The sequence below is a fragment of the Cryptomeria japonica genome, chromosome 4, assembly GCF_030272615.1.
Source record: "Cryptomeria japonica chromosome 4, Sugi_1.0, whole genome shotgun sequence".
Lineage (NCBI taxonomy): Eukaryota > Viridiplantae > Streptophyta > Pinopsida > Cupressales > Cupressaceae > Cryptomeria > Cryptomeria japonica.
In genome coordinates this window covers 386,218,397-386,235,214 of record NC_081408.1, presented here as the reverse complement: position 1 = coordinate 386,235,214, position 16,818 = coordinate 386,218,397, and positions in this window count along the sequence as shown.

Genomic DNA, 16,818 nt, shown 5'->3' with positions numbered 1-16,818 from the left:
CTCAATTTGGTCTCTAGGCAGAGGTCATAAGGGAGTTAATCCTTTTCAAATTCTCTTACTTTTCCTTCTAGTGAAGTTGAGAAATCTTTACATTCCTTCACTATATGTTAGTAGCCAATATTCTTATTATTGTAATTCTTGGGCAATTCCATGTTCTGATTTTGAAATCTATGATCCCAAAGGTTAAACAACTGTCTTTAGATTTCAAAACTTTTGTAGCCAAGAAATTGCTCTTCAATTGGTCTTGACAACTAATTTTAGAAAGTAAATTTTTGTTTGTTCTAAAGTATGATATAACATGAAATTATTAGCCAAGGAGAAACTACAAACATTCTTTGTTGTTTTGCAACCCCACACATTTTAAACTACAATTTCTATAATTTCTTCTTACAAAATTCATAAATTTTAGTTCAAGATTGATCTCAAAATGACCAAATTATTCAAAGATAGCTTTTAGCCACTATAAAGATCATGTAGATAACATGAGCAGGTTCTTATAGATGGAAAGACAAACTTTAATAGATGGGAAAACAAACTTTTAAACATTATTCAAAAGCAAAGTTTCAAGTAGTGTATGTTTTATTAACTTTGTGCTACAAACTTGGTAGATAAATATAAACATGTAGACATGAATTTCAAAACTTCCAAATGCAAAAAAGGCTTATTATGACTCTACCGCTAATAGAAATTTAACAACATAAATCACCAATTTTTTTAATTTTTTTTTGAAACTTGGCCCACATGTTTTGTATGTCATCTCAAGATGACCTTCATTAGTGGTCATTTACAACAACATTCGTTCTCTTGCATCTTGGTAATAATAACAAAACAAATGGAATACAATTAGCATAGAAGAACCTATAAGCATTTGTTAGTAGGAGGGCATGGAGGACGGGGAAGCAGGTGAGTAAGAGGGCGCTAATACAATACCACTTCCCCAATTGGCAAAGATTTTTGAGCATATAATTCCTTCTAAATTAAATTCACCCTTGTCTTGCAATTCTAACCAATATGGGATTAACCCAAGTATGACGTAGTCACATATTTGTATCAAATATTGTAGTCTTTCATGAACAATTTTTATTTATTTTTATGAGATTTGATCCACGTGTATTTTAGTCATTCCAAGATGACCTCCATGACATTATTCCTAATGTATCTTAATAAAATTAAAAATCAAGAGGACTTAGCATTTCTCAGTAGGTGAGAGGAATTAAATCTCCTCATTGTCATTAGTGATTACTCTAAGATCTAATACATTGTGACTTGTGCATCATACTTGATTAATCTCTTTCAATGCTAATTGGCCTATTTTCCCCATTGTAATAACTGATATAGAGCTCCATTTTGATGGAAGGACTGAGAATGGTTGTATTTCATCCTTTCTTTCTTTGGATCTTTATAGTCTTCTTACTATGTATTCAAACTGAGTTCCTAATTCTTCCAACTAGGCTTACAATGCTTCATTAACATGTGAATTCATTGAAATGATTCACAAGCTCAATAATTTGATCATTGTCAATAGTGGTTACTAACAAGCTTTAACCCACTATCCATTAAAAACTGCTACAACTTTAATGGACTGCTTCTCTACTATTCATACAAGTAAAACTATCTTAGAGGTTGTTTGAAGACTTAACTAGTCTTCATGGCATCCATGACCTATAATTATTTTAAAACTTAATTCTTCTCTAAATAGTCCCATGACTGTCTCAAATTCCAATGACTGCTCTTCTATAATTTTCCTTGACTGAGAACATTGACCTTTATTGGCATGATGGCTATCCTTCATATGAATGCTCTTTTAGATTGTTTTTGGAATCTACAAGAGGATTGCTAAATAATATCCTTCCAAGATGAAGGCATCTTTATCTTTGTGATCATTTGACTTCACAAATGTCAAATCCCTGACTCCTTAAGACTACATGCTCACTGTGTGTGCAATGCTTACTATCCAAACTAATGGACTATCATATTGTCTGTATACTACAAAAGATATTCATCTTATGACCATCATTTGTGCTTTGATTATTTTTGGATAAGCCTCTTTGTTTGATGTGATTGAAGACTATTGTAACCTCACATCTAGGACTGCACTATTTTCTGTGATCTCTTGAGACTATTTGCAATGTGTGAAGATCTTCTAATGCCTAAGGCTACTTTGTATTTATGACTATTAATACTCTTTACCAGATTCAATAATCTTCCTTAATATGACCTTATTAAGGCTTTTGTTCCTACTGGCGAAAGCCTTTGAAGATACTATGAGCTTGTCTTCATGTGCAGTCATCCAAGCCTTAACAAAGACTAAGAGTTGCTCTTTGGTTGTCACTATGTAATTCTTGTAAAGGAAGGGATTTTTTTCATAACTTTGATTGTGCAATAAGGATTTGTTCTTCATCCCAAACTATACTTTTCTGTAATAAAGAACCTTGACAATATTTTGATAGTGGCTCTCCTGTATTCTATGACTTCCATTTCCTCTCTATAACTTGTGGTTGTGTCTTATGCATGCTACTTTGACAAATATTTCTATGCTTTTCTATTGTTAATTGGTTGCAACATGACTATTTTTTTCCCTTTTTCAATATTTTGATACCACTATCTCTATCAAACCACTTAGAAGAGAAACCCATTTATTGCTTACTCTTTCAATCAAATGTCTTGAATAGGGTTTCAAAATATTACTATAAATTTTTTGAGTTTCTTGAAATAAAAAACTCAAAAAGAATAGAAAAGAAACTATAGAACAACCAACAACTACCAAACAACCCTTTTCAATATGCAAACAAACTCACAATATTGGTGAATTAACTGTTTGGCAGCATGAGAGGAATGATGACAAACTCATAGCAAACATATAGCTTGCTTTGAATAACCTAACATGTAACACATGGATCAATCTACTACAATTTCTCTGCTACCCATCTTGACTCATGCAACATGCCAAGATCCTCCTTCCATGTGGTTGTTAATGCAAAGTCCTTTGGTATTTCCCTTATTTGGAGCGACCAACATAGCTTCATCTGGAGATAACTAAATCAAACCAACAATTTTAGGGTTTTTCCTTGCTCAGAACAGTACACATGAAGGGACTAACTCACTGTTAACTCCTTCTCTTAACAATGGCTCAATCTCAACCTATAGGATTTAACTGTGGTTAAAGGTGGTGTGGACTCAAAATGAAATTTCCCTCCAAATAAAAAAAATAAAAAACTTTCTTTTTTCAACACCCTTTTCAATGTGGATGGAGGCAATAAATCCCTTTTAATAATACCTTCATAAAAAATATTCATAACTAAAGGCTTTTGAATAAAAGAAAGGCACAAGACCTTATCAAAACAACATGGGAGTCAATAAACTTGGCAAAGCCAAACCATAAGGTGCAATTTAAGTTTGACTAAAATTGGACAACAAGAGTATTAGACATAAATGGTGCATCAAAATCAGAGTAGGGAATAATAAATAAGAGGCAAAGCTATCTAAATAAATAGAAAGATTTGCCTAAAGCCCTAAACCACAAACTTCAAAGCCTAAGTTCAGTTAATAAAATGATTGTATATGAAGAACATGAAAATAATGAACAAATTAGAGGTAACATTGATCATCATAGATAAAACCAGAGCACACAGAGTTTGAAGATAGTAGCAAGGTATTGTGACAAAGAGGTCACTCGGCCTCACAAGCAAATACATAGTCATAGCTGGAAAGGGGACATCAGGAATATTAATTAAATAATCTTTCCAAATGTATCCTGTAATATCTGACCTACTACTTTTGGCCAATGGGGACTTAGTAAGTGTTATTTTTAGAAAAAGGGACATGACATCCTCCCTAAAGATAACAAATGTTGAATTGATCCCATTTGTCTAGCCTTCGCTTAACCCTAGAGAGAAAGTTCAACCTAAATCACCAAGATTAAAAATGATTAAGAAAAATGATGGTTCATTCTCTTTTCGCATTCAAAATCCTATTTTTATTAATCTAGATGATGATATGGATTATGATGTTGTTCACAATAACAAGGTTGATTCTGATGATTCTCATGAAATGCATGAGCTTATTGATGTTTAATCATGATTTATATTTACATTTTTAAAAATCATTAACCCTTGCTCCTAGTGATAAATAAAGTGACCCATCATTAGAGCATGGTCCTTGTTTGGAGCTTGTAGTAGCTCCTTTTGTCATGCTCAAAGTGGCTCCTCTTGCATTTTTTCCACCTCCCCTAAATGACATTCAACAATATTGGGGGGTGGCTGATTTACTTGATTAGCTTCATTCGTGTTGTAGATCCTCTCTTGTGTGTTTGCTTGTTTATAATATGTTTCACCCATGATGTGTTTTTATGTTATGTTAGGTTCTCTTTGGATGACCCTTGTTTTTGAATCAAGGAACATTGAGAGGGGGTGGGGGGTGAATCAGTGTTTTGCAATTTTTAACATTCTCAATCTATCCTCTAAACCACTTAATGCAAATGAATAAAAGTAGGGTGCAGAAAACATAAAGCAAATAACACCATAACACTAGGATTTTTTTGTGGAAACCCAATTAAGGGAAAAACCACATTAGGATTGAGACCCACAATATTAATATACCTTGTTAGAAGTATAATAATATTACATGAGGAGAATGCACATGCATTCAAGCACATTGCCTAGAGCTCACTGCTCAAATTACAATAAGGGCTACAACCCTGGAAGGCTCACTGCCTTACAAAATGATTATATATAATAATTGGAATGTCTGAACTGATAAACAACATCTACAAATGCAAAAAATAGTTCCAGTTAGGAACACAATACTTTGATCTGCAACACTTCTCTATTATGATATTTTGTTGTATTTCAAAGCACAAATCCTTCAATTGTGCACTTGAATTGCACACAATCTCTCATACAGACTTCACACATATCTACCCATATAAAAAATAATTAAATCAATCACTCACATATATCCACAACATCAAATTAGATCTATTTCATGTCGGCCCAAAAACACATAATACACAAATGAAACGTGTTACTTAGGTCGGTTCAATCTGATGTAAAACAACCATGCGGACCAAAATAAATTGTCCACATACTTCCTACATGTTGCCTCATTAACCTCGAACACCCAACCAACTACCAAAATCACTCCACATGATCTACACAACAAATCTCCACACGTTACTACTGATAAGCTTTGTTCTAACCAATAACTTTTCTACTGGATCCTGCAACTCACACAAGTCTCAACACCAGAGCACACACAACTAGAATAAGGCAATTTATATGTCCACAGTGTAACTCTAATATTCACAACACCAATTACTCAACACAACTGAATCACCAAGGAAAACACTGTACACTCTGTCTGATGTCCTTTTCTTCTCATCAAACTTCACTAGACCTCAATCAATCTTCTAGTATAAATGAATCATGAACTATGGATTGGATATCTGACTCAAGTTTCCATCAATGACAACATTTGATTGTCAATGCAGTATCTCTTGCCAACAATCTCCCCCTTTGTCATTGATGGCAACACTTATTGAAAAATGACTAAGTGTCAGACCAAAACTAAAATAATGTACACTGCAGCAAGAAGCTAACAATTAGACTCCAAAGATCAGTAACTCCCCCTAAGATCAACATTTTTCACTCCTATACACTTCCCCTTTGACATCAATGGAAAAGGTAGGGTTTTGGAAACAAAAAATTTAAGCCAAAAATGCTATTTATATATGTACACAAAGTCCTTACACACTCACAATAATTTGTAGATGTCTACATAAGAATTCTTTAATGTGTCCAAGTGACTATCCCAACCCTTCTGTAGATTCTCCAAGACGGTTATGAATCCACTAAACAAGTAAGCTTGTGCCTCTGGTATTTTTACATCGTTCGGATCACTGCTGGCCGGAGCATCTTGAGTATCCTTAATAGCACTCAACATAATGTCCAACTTAGGAGTAATGAGACTCCTAATTTCTCCAACTCTACCAATTATTTTCTCTCGGTCATAACTCAGACTTTTTATTTTCTCAGGTAATGATATTACCTGATTTTCATGACTTCTCAATGATACTGATAGAGGATAGACCGACTAAGATATTTGTTCTAGCTCATCCTCATGTACCTTAGACTTCTTCTTTATGTCTATAGTGAACTTGAACTGTGATAAACATGATTTGTATAAGTTTCCACCTTCAGATAGTGCTTCCTTCATGCTCTTCACATAGGCATCTAAAGTGATTCTATCTTTGGGAATCATATTTTTCAAATTTTGGAGCCTCTTTGCATTGAATTCATTTTGGACCTTCTCCTCAACAAACTTTTCAAAAGATTCAAAATGTTTATCTATAGAATTTATCAAACTTTTTAATTGCCTGGATGGAGTGTCTGAAGTATCCTTTTGAAATGAGGGCATCAACTTCTCAAAAGTATTGGTTGCCAGGGTTAGCAACATACTATCCTCTGTATGAGACTTCAAAAGATCCTCACTGGCTTTTTCTTGTGCCAATGATGAAAGTTGAAGCTTTTGTAATGGAGAAAGAGAAGCAAGGTTAATCAAACCTTGAATAAACTCTGGATCATCAATGACTTGTTTTCCCTTCACTGTCTCTACAGTGTCTTTTGCCTCAGTCTTAACTTTAACCTTAACCTCCATTTTCTCCTTTAGTGCATTGTTCTCAAGAATCAGAGGATTAATTGCATCAAAAAGAGGATTGTCAACCTTGTCCTTTCCTACATTTTCTTCTGCTACAACCTCTTCTCTAACTTCTTGCACACTAACCTCTACCTATTCAACAGTTTGGACTTCCGAGACAAAAGTATCATCCATTGTCTGCTCAGATTCTGGATTGACCTGTGATGGCATGTTGTGCTCTCTCAGATGAGATTCTTCTTGTCCTTTAACCTGATTAAATTCATACTGATTATCTAACAAAAAATTTGTCTAAATCTTTGCTGTTTCCTTTGCAACTTTATCAATTTTTTCTAACATGATTTTATTTACTCTATTCTTAATCCCAAACTCATTCTTTGCTAACTTAAGTAATCTATCTATCTCCTCAGAAATAACTGAACATAAGTTGACTAATACATATTCCTTTATTCTCTCATCTTCCTTATTTGTTATTTATCTCTTAGCATCCAAAATTTCATACAAGCTCTTGGGTTGACTATCATTAGTTCAATTAGAGCTTTACTATATACATTTAGGTACTCTACAGTTGCTTTTTCTAAAGTTCTTTTGCCAGATTCATGAAAATTTTCATACCATTCTGTTGATGGCTTCAGATTACCATTCTTCACAACCTCATTAACAATCTCATTCAAAGACATATGAGGCTTAACTTCAAGTTTTCCTTTCTTTAATGCCTCATCAAGTTCTGATGGCTTATATTTCTTACTAGATTTGGCTCCACCAGATGGTTTCTCTTTTGCAACTTTGGTGTATTTAGCAACTTTATCCTTTACTTCCTTTATAGCTTCATCCAACTCAGTTTCTTCATCATCCATAGTCACAAATCTAGTTGTCTTCCTCTTCTTCTCACAACTACTAGATGGCTTGACTAAAGATTTGGACTTGCTTGCAGGTTTTGCATGATCAGGGGAGGGAGCTATGCTTCTGGTTTACCTTGGCATAGGCTTAGACACTTCCAGTTTAGTCACCTTCTTCATAGTCTACTCCTCAGAGAGAATATTTTCCTCTCTAGCCTTCCGAACTACTTCCTTTGATATCTCCATGCTTTCTACAAGAGCCTTTACCTCCTTCCTCACCTTCTCTTGGAACACTAGTTTTTTGAACTACTGATGAAGTTTTAAGATATTATCTTTGTATGTTCCAAACCTTTCCTCATTAGGGTCCATTGGTTTACTCAATAGGTGTTGTGCATATAGTTCCAAAATCTGTTCTTCAACTTCATAACCCATGGGCATAATCCATACCGTCTGGGGCTCTACGACTTGCATCAAACACTAATCACTATCTACCATAAGATAGATGGTGTCCTTATATTTTTATACTATAGACATGGATTCTTTCCCTCTCATGCATTTCCTTCTAGAAGTTTTTGAAGTAACCCCATAGATTCTTATTCTGGACCTTGGAGTCACCGGAATTGTATAGGTATTCATACACAAGTTACTTTGCAAACTAAGCCTTTTTCTTTGTAATTTGGTATTTTTCTTTTTCATGACTCATAGTAAGCAAATCAGACTAGGTTAACATAGTCATGTTCTCTCTCCTCCTTTCTTGTTTTGTCCCTTTTTATCTTGATATTATAGTAGTGAGATCCTAAAGTCCATGGGGGCTTGGTATGTTTTATCTCTTTGATATCTTGATAGAAGTCTTTCAATGCAACTTTGTACTTTACCGTGAGTATGCTTAGTCTCATACTCCTACTAAAGTGGGGGCTAAGTGTAGCATCCTAAATTGTACTCGCCTATATTTTTTTCCTCACCTAGGCCTCACTTTGGTGTTCTAGCTCCCAAGGCTTAATTGCAATGTTGATTATGCTCACACTACTTATGTATTCTCCATTTTCATCAATTTCCTAGTTCTACTTTATTTTTCGAGTCCTAATTTCTAGGACCAGGACATACCATGCCTTGGTCCCAAATTAGGACCAGCGTGTACCACGCCTTAGGCCTCTTAATTGGGCCCCAAATTGCACCCCCATGATAGTCATCATTGATGTGGGAATTTGGATCTCATATTGGCCTATTGCAGAAATTCAATTTTATTTTTGATGGTTAGGTTAAAAGGAGGTCTACCCCTCTCATTTTAAAACTAACAAGTTCAAATTTTGATGGCAGAAAATTTGGAGGACTGGGGAAGATCTTGTTACCTGGTCCAAAAAATCAAACCAAACTTCTAAGAACATGTTCTAGACATCTCCTTTTTCCCAGATCCAAGTTTGTGGCTCAATGGGGCATATGTAGCTTACGTTTTTTTAAAGTTTGCTTCAATATTTCATGGTTTTACCTTATTTTTATAATTACATTATAATTAAACTTAGAAAGAGGATAGTTAACCCTAACCAATTGAATCCAATCAACCATTAGGATTGAGCCTAGATCTAATGGGTTTGATCCTCTTTCAATGTAATTTGGTTAAATGGGATATTGAGTGGATTTACTTAGTAAAACCCTAATTCCAAATTTTCCATCCATTACAATCAACATAGATTCGTATTTTGGTCTATTTGCCCTTTTTGAGCTAGGTATAGGCCTATGTGCCCCTCTTATTTATTTTTGTCTGGTTATTATTTTGTTATGGTTTTTGGGATTAGGTCCCTTTCCCCACTTTATCATTTATCAAAAACATGATTTGTTTTGTGATCATAAATTAGAAATAATATTATATCTATATGAGTATCTGATAAACTTGTAATGTATGCAAGCAGGGTTCACTAGCTTATCCATGTAAACTAGGAGCTAAACCTATTTCACAACAATTACATTAAAAAGAGAATGATCTCAATAAATTAAACCTCAATTTATTAGGAAGAGGGATGAATGCAAATTGGATTTCGCTCCCTTTGATTTAGTTGAAAATGAGAAATTGAAAGTCCATGTGAGTTGATTGAAAATTGAATGTAGATAACAAGGGCTAGAAGGTGCAAAATTAATAAAGGTGTTGGAATCCAAGAACACTGAGAGGGGGGTAAATCAGTGTTTTGCCGGTTATAATATATTTAGCCTTATTAAAAAATCCACTTATTAACTGGTATGCATAAAATAAAGTAACAACAAGTAATATTAATGCAACCACATGAATAAACACCATAACACAAAGATTTATACGTGGAAAACCTCAAAGAGGAAAAAACCACGATGGGATTGGTGACCCACAATATCTATCCATTGGCAAACTAAATCAATATTACAAGAGGGGCCTGCACATGCAGGAAGACACACTGCCTAGAGCACACTGCTCATCACAAAAGGAGCCTCACTGACTACAGATCCAATGTACTAGATTACAAACAAAAATTGAATTCAGAATGTGCATCTTCTATGCTGGATGAGTTCCGGTTTAAGCACTATCTGTACTGGTTTATAGTGTGACCTCCCTTACCGGTAACTTAGATCACTTCCCAAACCTCTAGAAAAATAATCAAGACCAATTACAGATCTTTACATTCACATTCTATCGATCAAGATCTCACTCACATAGCATCACATAACCTATCACATCTCTTATCTGTCCTATATCTAAAATGACCTAACCTAGACTGACTTATATACCCATTTACATGAATAAGCATAAATGCCTTATGCCGGCTTACAATTATATTACAAAAGATAAGACACATGTCGGCCCAAACAAAATATAAACATGAAACAATATGATTGTTTCCGCTTCCACACTTGCTGAATCAATCTCCTATGCCGGCCTTAGAATACCGGTTCCAAGTTTTTCGGTTACATGCTTGTCGGTTCCCTGGATGCTGGTGAAGTGAATGTCGGTTACTATGTGTGTGAAAAGTGGACCTGTATCCATATTTGAATACACAACACTTCAATTAAGTCATTAGATGCATGGTTCTAATTAATTAAGAAAAATAGGTTTTCAGGACCCGAAACCTTTAACATAGGAAATTAAGATAAGTCATCAAAGTGTCCAAAGCATAGAAACCAATTACAAAATGTCTGGCAAAAAAGATAGCAAACCAAAAAGACAACAAAAGAAAGAAACAACAAATAAACTAGGAAGGCACTACACATTTATAGTCTTCAGAAGGTCCTCCGCCTTTTTCACCAATTGGTCATAGGTGGCTGCAACAACTTTGAGATCATCTAGGTCCTTATTAGGTTTCTTTTCTTTCTTTTTACCTCTGGTTCTAGTTCTAGGTCCTTGAGCATCTCATATGCCTTCAATGTCAGGGTCAATATCCTGGGTATCCTTCTCCTCGTCCAATTTGCTGATGAGAGTTTTAGTATTGCCAGTAGAAACCTTCAAGATGTCTAAACTTTTCTTTGCAATACTCTTGAGGCAATCCTCAATTTTTCTGACTTTACTGATAGTAGCTGATATAGCTTGATCCATAGCGTCAGCAAGAGTTTTCCTCTTTAGTAGGCCTTTCTCTATTTTCTCAAATTTGGGGTTGAAGGAGTCTCTTATATTTTCAACTTTTGTAATAGTATTTTTTAGATCCTCAATAGAATCAGCGATAGTCTTCCCTTCCCCAGTGTTGATAGTTTCTAGAATCTGAATTCTGTGGCTGAGCTTCTTGTTGTCATCCACAACTTTCTTGTAACTAGTTATTAACCACTCCATGGTGTCCATAAAACCTTTCATACCCTCAGGAGGAGGGTTCAGGGGAAGATCAATCTTACCGGAGTTGTCTTGTTCCTTTTTTGGAGTGTCACCAACAGTAGCTATGTCGTCAACCCTATGAACCTCTCCAGTTGTCACCTCCTCCAGGTTCTGTTAAGCTTTTGAAATCTTTTCTTGCTTATGAGCCTCTAGCTCCTTCACATTCTCCACCTCTCTATTATTCTTGTTTCTAGTCTGAGTATGGACTTTAGTTTTCTTTTTCAGAGAACCCTAGGGTTTCTCCTTCTCTGAGTCTTCGGAGACCTCCTCCTCCTCCAAGGAGCTAATTTGGAGGATTTTACCTTTAGGTTTTTTGCCCTTTGAGGAAGAAGGTCTGGTTTTCATATATTTCCTCTTCTTACCAATTTCAAATTTTGAGTCATCCAAACTCTCCTCAGAGTCACTCGTTGGGTCACTGTCGGAACCCTCATCCACAGAAAAAATAGAGTCCAACCCATCCTCCTTAGACTCAATAGAGGGCTGCGGGCGGGCAATCTGATTAGCCTTGCGATGGTTGTAAATAAGAACCATTAAGCCTTGATGCATGGAAGTGTCCCCCATAGGGTTCTCTTTATAGGCCTTAATGGTGGCATTCATAGAGCATAAAAGAAAATAAGGAAAGTTAACCTTCTCATCATGCCTAAAATGATTCAGCAAAACAAAATGGTAGCCATATACTTTAGTAAATCTACCATCCAATGCAATATAACACATTATAACAAAGAGGACCTACCACCATGGTTTAACAAAAGCCCTAGGAGGATAATAAGTTTTACTTAGCTTCACCAGGCATTTTTTCTCCTTGTCAGTTTCAGGATATCTGTCAATGGCCTCCTTACTCACTTTTTTGTCTCTATAGAAGTTTCTTCCTTCCCTTCGGAGACCCATGGCTTGGGCGATAAGATCTTCATCTATGACAATAGACTAGTCTCCCATCTTCAAAGTGCCCTTTCTCCGGTTTTTGCAAAATAAACTGGTGACTGTGCCATCCCATCCATGGAGTCTCTCCATGAATTTAGAAAACCCACCCTTCTGCAAAATATTCCAGACCTCCTCCTTCTACTTCCTTTCCTTGCAGCTGCTAGGTTCATATCGACGTCTGTTTCCGCCCATGTTTTTGCTGTTCAGAGCAGAAAAATGAAACTTGCAGAGAGTTTTAGATAGAAAGTTTCTCGGAGCTACCAAATTTACCCAGAAAGCGTGGGAAGTGATGGAATGAGTATTATAATAAATGGTGCTGACAATATTATAATAACTTGGAGTACTCCATTTAGTCCATCAAAAATCTTTGGACTGCTACTATATCGGTCCTTAAAAATGATTAGTCTTACATCCTCAGGGAGTCCTTGTTCTCCTGTCCACGTAATCATTTCATCTTTATTGACCACCGTGTTGGCTGCCCAATCAGCAGACCCATTAGCTTCACGGTAGATATGAGATATGTAACTTTTTTCAAAAGTGCTAATAAAGTCTCTAGCGGCTTTTATAATATTATTGATTGACCATGAGGGCTTAGAGGTCCCCTTGAGACATTTAATGATGTTGTTTGAATCCCCTTCAATCCATATGAAGGGGCAATTCCATCTTTTAGCAAGGAGAATTCCTTGGAGAGCTACCATTGCTTTTGGTTTGTGGTTTGTTTGACTCCCTATAGGGACAATAATCATTTCCTTGCATATACCTTTATCATCTCTAAGAATAGCTCCACAACCCGTAGGGCCCAGATTACCTTTTGCAGCACCATCAAAATTGACTTTGAACCAACCATGAGGGGGAGTTTGCCATCTTTCTTCAAGTATTTTGTTTTTCTTGGGGTTAGAGCTACCAACATTCTTCAAATTCCAGGAACTTAAAATATTAGCTTCCAGGGGGTTGGTCGAAAAACAGGGACCCCCAATGATCCCAATATTCTCCACAATCGCCCATTGTATTTTATGGAACACAATATCCTAGTTGAGGGATGTCCCTGAAGATATGATTATTTCTTTCTTTCCATAATCCCCACAAAATGTAAGGAAGTGATAGCTGCCACAGAGATCTCAAAAAGGAGTTAGACCAATGGATATTTTAGGAGTAGAACAACTCACTAATAGTTTTAGGAAACACCCAATCAATGCTAAAACTTTTAAGAAATCTTTCCCAGACCGAGGCAGAAAAGGAACAGTGGATGGCTAGGTGGTCCACTGACTCTTCCTCCTTAAGACACATAGCACATCTACTAGGAAAGGAAAAACCTCTACCCTTGAGGTTATCTAGGGTCAAGATTTTATTTTGAAGTATAGTCCAATAGAAAAAGTTGATTTTGGGGGTCAGAGCCTTAATCTAGGCTTTAGACTAGAAAGGATTAATAGGAGGGGTGGAGGAGAGAATACCATACATTGAAGAAATAGTAATGATACCTTTGGGTTTAAATTTCCAAATAAGGGAGTCTTCCTCTTTGTTCAACCAGACCGAAGACAGGTGGATCTTGAGCTTTATGAGGCTTGGGTGAATACTTTCAATGTTTTTCCATTTATTACCAGTCCAGTTACCTTCAACTAAGGTGCCAAAAATTTTAATATAGGAGGGAGCATGAGGGGCCCATTCAGGAAAATCAGTCAAGGGTTTATCAAAAAGCCAGGGGTCTTCCCAGAATTTAACTTTCCTACCATTTCCAACTTTCCATATAACTCCTTTAGCAATGCGTCCTTTGCACTTAGAGGCATGATTCCATATATGGGACCCATTAATACTGATTTCTGAATTGATAAAGGAAGAAAGAGAAGAGGACATAAGAGAGTACTTACTTCGCCAGATTTTACACCATTCAGTATCTGAATGGAACATTCTCCAGACTTGCTTGGATAGGAGAGCTTTATTTAAGGTCCAGATTCTTCTTAGGCCTAGACCTCCTTTACTTTTCGGTCTGCATACCTGATCCCAAGCCACAAGAGAAATTCTTTTCTTGTCCTCAACCCTTGACCATAGAAATTTTCTTTGAATTTTCTCAATTGCATTAGCATACTTAACTGGAATTCTAAAAAGGCTTAGGGCATAGATTGGTATGCTTTGAAGGGAAGCTTTTAAAAGTTGAAGCTTTCCAGCTTGACTCAAAAGGGCTCCTTTCCAACCAACTATTTTTTCATAAAATTTATCCACTAATGAGCTCCAAAAAGGACCAGGAGGTGCAATGCCCATGGGGAGGCCAAGATAGGTCGTAGAAAGATCAGCAATCCTACATTCCAGGATTCTGCTAATTCTTTGTTGTTTTCTCTCTGGAGTATTGATGAAAAAAACTTTGCTATTGACCCAATTAATGAGCTATCCAAAAGCTGAGGCAAACTTACAAAGAGTTCTTCATGGTTCTAGCTTTAGAGATACTTGCTTCCCCCATAATAATAGTATCATCCACAGACTGTTGATGGGAGAAAATAAGGTCAGTAGAAGAATGTTGGAGTCCCTTAAAAGATCCTTGCATAACCATATTTTCTATGGACCTACCAAAACAATCTACCATAATGATGAAGAGGATAGGGGAAATGGGATCCCCTTGCCTTAGTCCTCTAGAAGCTTGGAAGAAGGGGGAATGGAAACCGTTTACAAGAATAGAAAAAGAGGCTGAAGTAATAAGCTGGCTGAAGATGTCAACACATTTAGTGGAAAAACCATAAGCCATAAGAACCTTCACAAGAAAAGGCCAGTCAACCTGGTCATAGGCCTTGGAGAGATCAAGCTTAAGGATGAGACCCTGCTTCTTGGCCCTAACAAGAGAATGAATATTCTCATGGACAGTTATAATGGAGTCAAGGATTTGTCTACCAGGGACAAAAACATTTTGCTGATGATTAATCAAAGAAGGAAGGACAGTCAGAATTCTGGTGGTAAGAACCCTGGAAATAATCTTATAAAAAAGAGTTGCATAAAATGATTGGTCTAAACTTGTCCATAGAGTCCGCACCTTAGATTTTGGGAATGAGAGCAATGAAAGTACCATTGATTTCTTTCAAAAGTTTTCTAGCCCCAAAAAATTCCTTAACCTCATTGGAGACATCTTTCCCGACTATGTCCCAGAAATCTTGGAAAAAGAACACGGGGAAACCATCTGGACCGAGAGCTTTGTTACCATCAAAGGAAAAAACAACATTTTTGATTTCCAAGATCAAAGGAATGGAAGAAAGGGAGACATTCATCTATTCATCAATGAGACATGGAATATTTTGAAGGAAAGAATATTGAGCATCAACATCCAAACTGTGATCCCTCCTAAGAAGATCTGAAAAGTACCTTTTAGCTTCATTCCTTATTTCTTCCTCATTGACTAGCTCCCATTATCCACAATAAGTTTGGTTATCCTATTAGCCGCTTTATGCTTGATAGTTGACATATGAAAAAATCTTGTATTCCCATCTCCTTCCTTTAGCAAAATGCATCTTGATCTCTGCTTCCAAAAAGTTTCCTCTTTAGCAATGATTTCATTGTATTTTTTAAGAGTCTCATTTTCATCAGCAATGGACACAGTACTGAAACCATCCTTCTAAAGTTGGGCCTATATTTTTTTAAGGTCATCTTGAACTTTACCTTTAGCCTCAAAGATATTTCCAAAGGTGGATTTATTCTCTAGTCTTATATTGTCCTTTACACTTTTAAGTTTCTTTACAACTCCGTACATAGAAATTCCCTCAACTTGGATACTCCACCAATTTTTGAATATTACGGGTGATATCTGGGAGATGAGTCCACATTTATTCAAATCTGAAAGGAAAGTGTCTCCTTCTATTAATAGGGTCGGCAATGAATGTGATAGGAAAATGATCTGACCCAACCCGGATGTGGGTAGACATAGAACAGAAATAATGTTTGTACCAGTCATCTGAGATGAGAGTCCTGTCAAGGCGAACTTGGATAAGATCATTGCCAGTTCTCCTATTAGTCCATGAGTAATTACAACCCTGTATCTCCACATCATTGAGAGCCTGAGTGTTAATAAAGTCCATTAGGGCCAACCTACTTTCCAACTGAGAGGGGCTTCCTCCAAATTTTTCCTCCTCTCTCAAAGGAGTATTAAAATCTCCCATGACCAGCCAGCTAAGATTTTTGAAGCTATCCCTAACTTCTATAAGTTTTTTCCAGAAGAAATTTCTAGCTTTCAAGGTATTGGGAGCATAGATGCTAGTGAGAACCCATGAAGTTCCATCTTTTAAATGCTCAAATCTAATGCAAGAGAATTTTTTTTCTTGAATAAGAACATGGCCTTTAACACTGTTAAGGTTCCAAATGGTAGCTATGCCTCCTGAAGCACCTTCCGAACTACCACCACTGATATTACCATTTTTCAAAAAAATTCAAAGATTCAACTTTTTCTCTACTCATTTTGGTCTCTTGAATAAGAAAAACATCAGGTTTACTATCCCTTATCATATTCCTAATGATATCATGTTTATAAGGATTATTAAGTCCCCTAATATTCCAAGAGATAATCTTCATAGTTACTTACCGATTCCTAACTCCTTAAGAGTCTTCTGGGTC